This window comes from Lolium rigidum, chromosome 4, assembly GCF_022539505.1.
Source record: "Lolium rigidum isolate FL_2022 chromosome 4, APGP_CSIRO_Lrig_0.1, whole genome shotgun sequence".
NCBI classification, from domain to species: domain Eukaryota; kingdom Viridiplantae; phylum Streptophyta; class Magnoliopsida; order Poales; family Poaceae; genus Lolium; species Lolium rigidum.
In genome coordinates, this window is record NC_061511.1 from 245,723,802 (window position 1) to 245,734,059 (window position 10,258).

Sequence of the window (10,258 nt, forward strand, 5' to 3'; positions counted from 1 at the left end):
GCGAGCCACGCGCAGCGACCTCGGCCGCACAGAGGGGCCGAGGGCCGAGATCCCCGCCGTCTCCTTCACCAGCGTCGTGGTCTTAGACCGGCAGTGGCTCGGGGGCGGCGAGGTGAGGAGGGGGCGGCGGGATCAGGCTAGGGTTCCCCCCCTCCGCGTCGTCTGGAGGAGACGACGGCGACATGGTTTCGTATCTCTCGTGCAAGAAAAACTTGCTTTCGGTCTATATGATCCCGTTGATTTCTTCTTTGACTTGATATTTCCTGTCCAATATTGTTAATCGGAGCCTTGGCTATTTTTTAGGGCATGTCTAGATCTCAGTCGATTTGACTTAATTAAATCCGAGTCATGTTTACAACTTAGTTAGAACACATGTGCAACTTACATGAATCTTAAAGCAAATTTAACCGTGCGGATATTTTTTCACAGTCATAATCTCAGTTGCAACCTACTTGCAATTAGAAAAATCTCAATTGCAACCCACTTACAGCTAAAGAAATTGTCATATCAACACGAATCATGAGTTGCAAGCAATTGTCATATCAACACGAATCATGAGGCAAATTCAATGCCTAAGGAATCGACTTAAACATAACAAAAGTTAGGTACCTAATTTTTAGTAAATCCGTGTTTTTTAAAATGAGCCAAACACTTTGGCTCATTTTGCACAAGAAAATTTTACTCAGCTAAATTGGCGAAAAACATACGCAATAGCCGATATTTTACCGGCAATCATGGAACATGACAACCTAAAAGGCACCCTCGACCATATAACAAAAGACTCCACCAACAACACCAAGAAGAAAAACAATAATAGCACAAATTGGATACTTTTATTTTGTTGAATGAGGGTGATATTTGTGAGCTAGCCTGGTATGACCAATGGCAGTTTCATTTGAATGAAAACGACAATTGTTGCTTTGGTAGATAAAAGACAGAGGGTGAAGTATTTAAAGCTCTCTATCATTTCGTTCCATCAGCACAAAGTTTGGATTATTGATGTCGTCAATCAACGAGCGTCACTTTGATGTTTGTGTGTTGCTTTGCTTGCCATGTCGAATTGTAGATTTGGATCCAACTAGAGCGTTGTGGCAGCACGGGTATGTTGACTACTCTCAAGTCTGAACTCAAGTCAATTACTCAATTAGGCATAAGATAAGATGGTCTTAAATTGAAAACCTGGGGACTGTGTTAGTGTGTTACACTGGGTGTGATTGGATATCTTGGTTGTCACCTGATTGCACTCAAACATTCACCTCAAGTGAACTTTCGTCAAGAAGATACGGCCGTTGAACACACATATCTTTCATGGGTTACTGTGATGTAATTGTGCTGTAAGCGTTTGATAAGACAATCGAATGCTCTATTATTAGGTTACCCAAAAAAATCACGCAAAGTTGCAGGACTGAAAGCAATTAGGACTTGATAAGGAGTTCAGATTCTGGACGAAAATCATCATATCAATGCAGGAAAAGAACGCAGAGTCGAATCAAATAATCACGAAAGGCGATTACTCCGTAGCATAGCATTTAGTTCAGATACTGTATCAATTTTGTAGCTTCAGTTCTGTTGTCGTTGTTCTGACCCCCACAAAAGGCGATTACTCCGTAGCATATCATTTATCTGAACTGCGCAGTGCGCACTCTGAGTTGAACAGTACATCCATCTTTACATGCTTTGTGCAACGTCCATATTAGTGGCCTCATTGCAGATAACGCTGGCGCTACCCATCCATCTAAAACGCCTGCAATAATGCATCCGATTCCCATCTTGTCAAGAAAGCAATTTCTTCTTTCAGTTGTGCTCTGACTGACAAAATTGCAACATACTACGAATTAGCAGATTCACTTGAGCATCAGAACAGCATAGCGTGCGGATGCAAAATAGTCGCCCAATTGGCTGAGCAAAAGATTCAGTGGTTCAGATGAAATTCTCTTCCAGGTAAGCCCGCAGGTTCGATAGCCACATATCCAAAGGTAGCTCCTTAGTTCAGTGTCTCACACAACGACTATTGCAACTCCAGGCAAAATAATTTTACTCTTCAAGGCACAAAAGTTGAAGTCAGAAAATACTGCATTCAGATACGCTACATCTTGCATTTTGTGCCCATGGCACAATCAGTAGACATGGCCAGCTCAGCAAATTTCAGAAATTAACAGCAGAGCAACTCAAACACATAAGTGGGCTCAGCTGTATCAAGACATTTGAGGTTTCACAAAAACTGCATGCCCATTTTTTTGAGACACCAACAGATTACAACACTGTCAAAACATCAGTAACTATTATTTCCTAACAGAGGTTCATCTGCCTAGCTCTCTCTTCTTCTTCGTCTTAGTCCTCTATGTTCTTCCTGCATAAAGCTTCTTCTCTTTGCTTTTAGATCTTTTCCAGCTCCAAATACCGCTCCAACTCTTTCTGCTGCTGCTCCGGAGCTTATTTTCTTTGAGATTCCTCTACTTTCCGTCGGTTCTCCTCGAGCATCCTATCCAACTCCTCCCTCTCTCTTCTTTCTTGTTCCTACGAATAAAGTGATTCAATTTGGGGAAGTTCCTTGAAAAGTAAATAAATATGTGCATCTGTTCAATCCATTAATTCTCCCTCCGTTCCGTAATTCTTGACGTGGTTTAACTAAAACCAGGACTAGAACTATAGGACGGAGGCAGTAGTCAACCGGCCATAAATGTTGTCAGTTTTTACTTTACTCTATATATTTTGCGATAAAGACTTTACTCTATACATAATAGCGTATATCTACAGTACTCTATACAAGGACAGCAATACCAGGAATATACATAAGGAAGCAGAATCAATTGCAGCCCAACTGGTAAAACACCATATTGTTTTATGCAAACGGTTATATGGGTTAGGAGCTAAGGAGATATACTGAAGTCGGCGATTTTCACCTATTGAAATTTCAAACAGTTCACTAGCTTCAGTAGTCTCAAAATATTCTCGTAAATAATGATCAAGCATCATAAGGATGGCATGACATGCATAATACTTACAACTTTCTGCCTGGTTTCATTCAGAGCTGCATCCTTTTCTTTCAGTAGTTGAGCATAAACCTCGTCAAATAACTTTCTTATACCTTCCTCAACCGGCGCTGTATTTCATGTTTTACATCCTCGGAGTTCAGACGCTCTTCAAGATTTTTCCTTTTGGCTTCTTCAACTTTCCTGGCAAACTCCTCTTCCAATAACCTAAGTTCAGCTTCCTTTTGGATTCTGCAGAATGCAATGTTAAACAGGGTCAAGCTATTTTTTTTCGATAATCAAACTGGGCCAAATACTGACATTGAACACTGCTACCATCAACATCCCTGAAGTGAAATCTCCAAGAAACCCGAACAGAAGAAACCACATTGCATCTAACGAATACTTACATAGATTTCATAGGGTGGGTTACAATTAGCTCAGTGAGGCGCATCGAGCAAACCTTGCTATTGCCCTAAAGTCGGAGGAATAGGGAGAGATTGTCGGACTGGTCATGGGGCTACTGTGATGAAGGGTAGACGACACAGTTGCCACCTACTATCTCGAGCCCTGCATCCATCACCTGCGGTAAACTACTACATTATTATTATTTTTGCAGGTAAGATTAGAAATTTTTTGCGGGTAACTACTACATTATTTAACTACATGTCAAGATGAGTCTAACCATATTAATTGGGTATCATAAATATTGCTATTTTTTTAAACAAGTTATAGTCAAAGTTAATATAGTATGACTTAAGACATGTCCTAACGTACATTTATTTGAGGACAGAGGGAGTATGAAGGTAATAACATAGATTAGTAACATGTGCATGTTACTACTCTATGACTCTATGTTACACTCCACTATGACTAGCCTAAGCCTCACCAACATCTACCGCACCAACATGCCCAATCTATCACTCCTTGCGAGAAACTTGACAGCACTGACACTGCAGCCACCCGGAGGGACAAAGAGTTTCGTGTGCGTGTTAACAACCAGCAGACTCATATTTTGCTTCTGCATTTAAAAGCCTTGACTTCAGGATAGCATTTCTAAGTTTGATATTCGAGAATAAATAAGAGATATACATGTGCTGAGAGACTAGTAAGTGTTGGTGTTTCGATGTTTCATTGAACTGTATCATGGATATGTGTAGGGACAGTGCACCGCTCTAACCACTCTAGCCAATCAAAGCAAGCTTGCATTCCTGTATTGGTAATCAACAAAAGAAATATCTCTTCCATATATCAGTTAACTTTGAACAATTTATGAATATTGCAGCATGTACACAAATCTAATTTCATTACATCTACATCCATTCTATTGTTTTTAGCCATGTTGTATTAGTTTGCAACATCCAATATGTGCTTAGATAGATTATACTAATTTGCGTTTTTTTAATATATTTTTGATTGGTCAACCAAATCTAATCAAATTAAATAGATAAGTAGACCGAAGATGTTGAGAAGGTTTGAGTGAGTATATTTCTTGTCAAGCAAACAGTCCTTCCGAGTGCCAAAGATTTGACTATAGAAAGTTAAGGTGAGAAGAGCAAACTGGCAACATGTAGCCATATGATTTTACCTATAATACTATGTTGATGTGACCTATGACTAGGACTGCAAGAGTTATTCACGAGTGAACTTGTACTGCCTGGACTTCTCTGTCTTCTATGTCGCTTCAGCGAGGGAGAGCTTACACGCCTCCTAGGGAGTATGGACTGGGGAGCAACTCCTATCCGGTTTCGGAGAAGGGAAACGAGTTTTTCTCCTAAAAGGGGTAATGAATATAAGGAAACAAAATACAACAACAAAAAAATAAGATTTATAATTTTGATTAATAGGAGCAGAAGACTGAACCTCAAAATACATGACAATAATAAAAAATAAAATTCAGATGATCATACTAGCATATTAAGGACTTCAAGGTGCATGCAAAATATGCAAAAGCACTCAATAAACCTCTTGTAATAAAACAAAGTTGATATTTGCGCTTGCAATGGTATAACCATTTAAAGTAGAAAAGAACAATTAATAAACACAGAACTTACAAGTCGTAAAAAGCCGATGAAACTACATAATGTAAGATATACCCATCAAAATGTACCTCACTGCATGAAGTGTCACCAGAGCTAAGAATTAAGATCAGAAAATTCAGCGAAAAATGAAGTGTGCAATATGCCTACAATGAAAAAAAAACTAGATAAGCTGAAGAATAACAGTCGGCTCGTAAATATTATTAAATCATTTACAAAAGAAAAGAAAATATCTTCAGGCTAGTAATGTTTCTAGAATACAACATTGGCAATCTGTGCGATAGTAAAGTAATTGTATCACTGATCTTTCATCCCACTGTAAAAACAAAGGCTTTTGTGTTACCACTTGAAATCTTGAAGATGTGTCGACAATCACATAATCTTTCCTAGCATGATAGATTACCCTCTAGGCCTCTATGTGGGAATCCTACAAGAGCCCATTTACTAACAAACACGATGCGACATGCAAGCAAAGGCTCAAAAGTGTCAGAAGCATTTATGGAATTAAGGTAAAATAGAAGGGCAAAAATCAATTGCAGCCACACCTATAGTTAGTTACCTAGAACTCAAAAGTCCCCAGAGTGTTGTATACCTAGAACTCAAAATGTTAAACACTATTTAATAGTGGCTATTCCAGTCTTTGTTGAGTGGCCGTTCATCTTCAAGGTTCTTCGTCGACTCGGTTTTGAGAAAGATTTTGTGGATGGATTTCTATCATTTTTGCCTTAGCCAGGATGAGAGTTCTCCTTAGAGCATCTCCGGCAGATAAATACATCACCTGTTTTTGCTCATTTTCAGGATTTTATATCACTTGTTTCTTCTCTCAGAGCTCAGGTGATGTAAAATACATCACATCTTCTCTAAAGGTGCTCCAACAAATGATGTATTTTACATCACCACCTAGATTATGTATATTTCAGATTTGCAAACATATAGATAAAAGTCATATCAAAATGATTCGTAAACACAAATAAAATTCAAACAATACTAAATATTACATGACACAAATAGTTCATCACTATTGCACGAATAGTTCAAGTTGCACACAAATCAGCTCGCAAACACACATACTTCATCCACAAACACATAGTTCATCACATAATTCAACAAAATATTACAAGTAAAAGGGCAAAATTTCACCTTTGACAAACTATCAACCATCGTTTGTGCAACGGCGGGGCAGAGGAGCTGAGCTGGATGCTGGCGGTAGCCTCGGCGAGGCAGGGCCGCGGGGGGGGGACGCCCGGTGGGCGCGAAGCGGAGCCAGTCAGTGACCCGTCCACTCTGGCCGGACTCCCGTACGGGAGCTGGCGGATGGCAGATCGAAGGTCATCGGTGTTCTGCGGGGTCCCGCAGACAGACGGCAGATGGCCGCGGCGAGCCGGAATGGGGCCGGCGGGCGATGGATTTTCACCGCGGTGGCGAGGCGTTTCCGGGCATCTCTAGCTGCGGGACGTGTCCGGCGAGGCGGGGCAGGGGCCCAACGGCGACGGTGGAGCGACGACGGTTTGATTACCAGTGGCGTCGGGTCCGACGCGCAGATTTTGCAGCTGTTCTCGGGCGAAGTCGAAATCCAGGCCGCTACAGTTACCTATGGATTCGAGCCTTCCGTTGACCAGCAGGGGCCGCTACAATCCGTGAAATCCGCCGCTGCTACCAGATCTCCCAGACTCGACGCTCCAGCTTGGGCTGCTGCACTCGTCTTCCTTCTGGATTGCGTCCTCCCGATCTAGCCCCGGCCAATCTAGGCCTGGAACTCCCATGCTGGAGCCGACGGGAGCAACTGAGTCAGACTGCCGCCGGCGAGAAAATCGAACTTGAAAGAGGAAACGAGACTCTGAGATCTGACCTTAGGAGAAGTTGGGTGAACCCTTGGGGGCTGCCATGGACCTCCATCGCCGCCACCAGTCGGGATCTAGACGGAGACGGCGGTTGTCGCGTGTGTGCTACAGCCCAGAGAGGAGGCGAGTGGGATTCGATTCGAACTGGCCAAGCCCACGTTCTGAACGATACCACACGTCGTCTGCGGGGCCCCGACCGTATATCGTACACGGCCCCCCCGCCGTATCGTACTGCGTCCATCGCGTATTGGAGGAAAATGCCGGTCAAACCTTGCAGCACGTGGGCCCCGCACCCGAATCTTACAGCGGCACGGACGGAGGCTGATATCAACAACGCCCCAGATCAGCTGCGCGAACGCATTTTCGCGTCGGGTCGGATTTGGCCGGGGTTCGGCCGGCGGCAGTTGAGCGTCGCGCGCGGTCATTGTTTTGTTTTATGATATACATCACCTCCCGATTTGCATCGTGTGGTGCAAAATTTGCAACGCAGTTTCAAAAAGTTTTAGAACATTTTTTAGGAGCTATTTTTTTGGACCAATGTGATGTACTCCGTACTGTATATGACAGTTTTTATACTTCTACGCTCTTAATAAAGTGGCGCGGCCTATGACAGGGCCCGTGAACTTGATAATCGTCGATTCCCTCGGTTGTCTCATCTCTCGTGGCTGAAGGCATCTTGCAGCCAATTCATCCCCGTCAGCATTTGCATGCCGTCTTGCTCTATGTTGACAATGTCGTCCTCTTCTACCGGCCATCTCACCAGCATTTTCGGCCGTAGGCCACAAGAAAAGGACAGAGAGGCAAGCCAACTCGCTACCTCGTCGGCCAATTGATGGTGATTCAAGCATGTGTTGGAGTACAACCTACGCGGCTTCAATAGGTTGGCCAGTCCTATGTCACCGATCCTAATGGCAGCGCCTAACAGAGTATTAATGGCAAGAATTATGGAAAGGAGGGAGTATTAATGACAGGAATTATGGAACTACACCCTGCCACACAAACAAATAATACTAGTCACAAATGATACTACTACATGTTACTATCTCCACAATGCATGGTATCATATACTAGTATCATAGTCTCCATATATTAATTGTTTTATAGAATCTCAATGCAAATATATGTAGTACAAGATTTACTTGACATTAATTTTTCTAGTAGTATGTGCTATGATACGGTATCTACCTATGATACTAGTATCCTCTCTCTCCTCCTTAATAGCACTGCCACATCAGCATTTTGCATGCATGGAATGCATGATACTACCTATGATACTTTCATTGTGGGTAGTCTAAGTCCCTTGCTTCAGCTCGTACCTGTGCAAATTCTTCTGAGGTTGGCAATGTAATAAGGTAGCATCTCCAGGACATCATAAGGCATCACCAGGAGGTGAAAGCGTAACAAGGTGGCAAATTGTGGAACGAGCGAGCGTGCGTGTGAGCCCATTTCCAATTCAAAGACGCTTACACTGATGCTTGGGGAGAGAGAATCACTAAAAATAGATGAAGGACTTGTGACATTCCAGTGCAAATGTATCATTTTACAGACGCTTAAATTCTTAACAGCCAATTTAAGCATCTGGTCGCTCCAGTTCAAACCGTGATCTAACGACTGTGTACATGCATCAACCATATTTTTAACTAACTCATATGAACAATGTCATCTTTAGAGCTTGAGCATCAATTATCAGTAGTATATGGAAAATGGATTAATAGCAACGATCATCAGTAGTATATGGAAAATGGATTAGGGTACGGGGTATAGGCACAAGAATCGATGAGTGGCAGCGGCGCCATTGTACATGAAAAAGAACTACTCCTCACACGATTAAATCAAGTCACCTCATCTCAACGCCTCAGGCAATCAGGGCCAATGCAGTATGCAGACCGAACTAGGCCAGCTAAACGCCGCAGCAGATGGTGATTAAAATGCAATCTTGGGCTATAATCTACCAGACGCCTAACCAATTTTGCGTGAGGTGTGGAACAGACGGAGGGAGGTTTCCGGGGGATGGGGGCGTACCGCGAGAAGTTGTGTAGGGGAGCGGCTTCGATCTCGTCGGATCCGCCGGCTGCCGTAGCGCGGTGAGGGCAAGTGCCGCCGGCGGGGAGACTGCGGCCGACGAGACACTACGCTCGGCAGAGCTCCGTCAGCCTTCCGACTTTCTAAGCGAGGACGCACGCTCACGGGACTGTTTCTGTACCTCCTCCTGCCGTGCAGCGTGCTGGGGGTGAGGTGAGGGGGCGTGAATCAGTTTAGAACGGATTTGCGAGCATTTGCTTTTTTTGAGGGTGATCTGCGGCGAATTTTTTTTAATAGTATTTTTTTCCTATTAATTCTACAAATAATACTCTATTTTAATTTTTTTAAATAATACACCATCAGGTTAGAGGAACTCGATTAGTACTAATCGGATTAGAGAAACCCGATTAGTACTAGTCCGGGTAGAAGAACCGGACTGCCCCCTAGACTGCATGTGCCTGCATGCATGTACTTGATGCGAACCCGACGGTGTATTATTTTTGAAAAAGTTTAAAATCGAGTATTATTTATAAAATTAATGTAAAAAAATATTATTTAAAAAAATTGCTGATCTGCAAGCATTTCTGTAATCCTTTGGATCGGACCTGCTGAAATCTGGGATTCCAAACGGACACTTTTGGGCCATGGTTTGTCTTTTACATTTTTGCATTTAATGTTTGTTGTTGGGCTGAATACCTCTCCTCCAATCGGGCCGTAAGGGGTTACACGAAGATAACTGTTGACGCTGCATTCGCATTATCTTGTAGCAATATCTTGTAGTGGCCATAGCTTGATATATACTGTCAAACCTCGGGCTAACAGATTAATTTTGATAAGTCATCGGTTTATTTCAGCAAAGGTTGTCCAGAACCGGTGAGAGAAGGGATCAAGGAGAAGCTTAATGTGCAAAATGAGTCACTGAGTGATAAATACTTGGGTATGCCGTCTGATGTGGGGCGATCTATGAATGGCGCCTTCTAATACCTAAGGGATCAAGTATGGAAACATGTCCAGGTTTGGCTGGAGAATTTTCTATCTATGGGGGGAAATGAGATTTTGATTATATCTGTGGCCCAGTCGATGCCGACTTACTCTATGTCTTGCTTCAAACTCCCCAAAGATCTTTGTGATCATATCAATAGCCTGCAGAGGAACTTCTGGTGGGGGTGCAAAGATGGTAAGAGGAAAACATGTTGGGTGTCGTGGGAAGAGATGACGATACCCTAGAATTTCGCGATATTGAGCCTTTTAATCTCTCCCTCCTTGCACGTCAGGCCTAGCGAATACTTCAAAATCTTGGGACTATGAGTGCAAGAGTTTTGAAGGCGGTATTGATGCGGGGTGGCCTTCGGACACCTCCACAGCAAGACCAACAAGTCCCCCA

General features: G+C 43.0%; 1 long non-coding RNA gene across 5 annotated transcripts; it reads right to left on the minus strand.

Annotated features, from left to right (window-relative positions):
* Positions 1-2,055: 2,055 nt before the first annotated feature.
* On the minus strand, positions 2,056-6,245 carry LOC124707436. Of its 5 annotated transcripts, none has more exons than XR_007004863.1 (6): positions 6,152-6,245; positions 5,083-5,157; positions 4,561-4,746; positions 3,383-3,555; positions 3,006-3,224; positions 2,056-2,517 (listed from the first exon to the last, which is right to left on the minus strand). It is a non-coding gene; the product is annotated as an uncharacterized LOC124707436 (long non-coding RNA). The 5 variants fall into 5 exon arrangements; XR_007004865.1 differs by having other exon boundaries at positions 3,383-3,565; XR_007004866.1 differs by lacking the exon at positions 4,561-4,746.
* Positions 6,246-10,258: the final 4,013 nt, after the last annotated feature.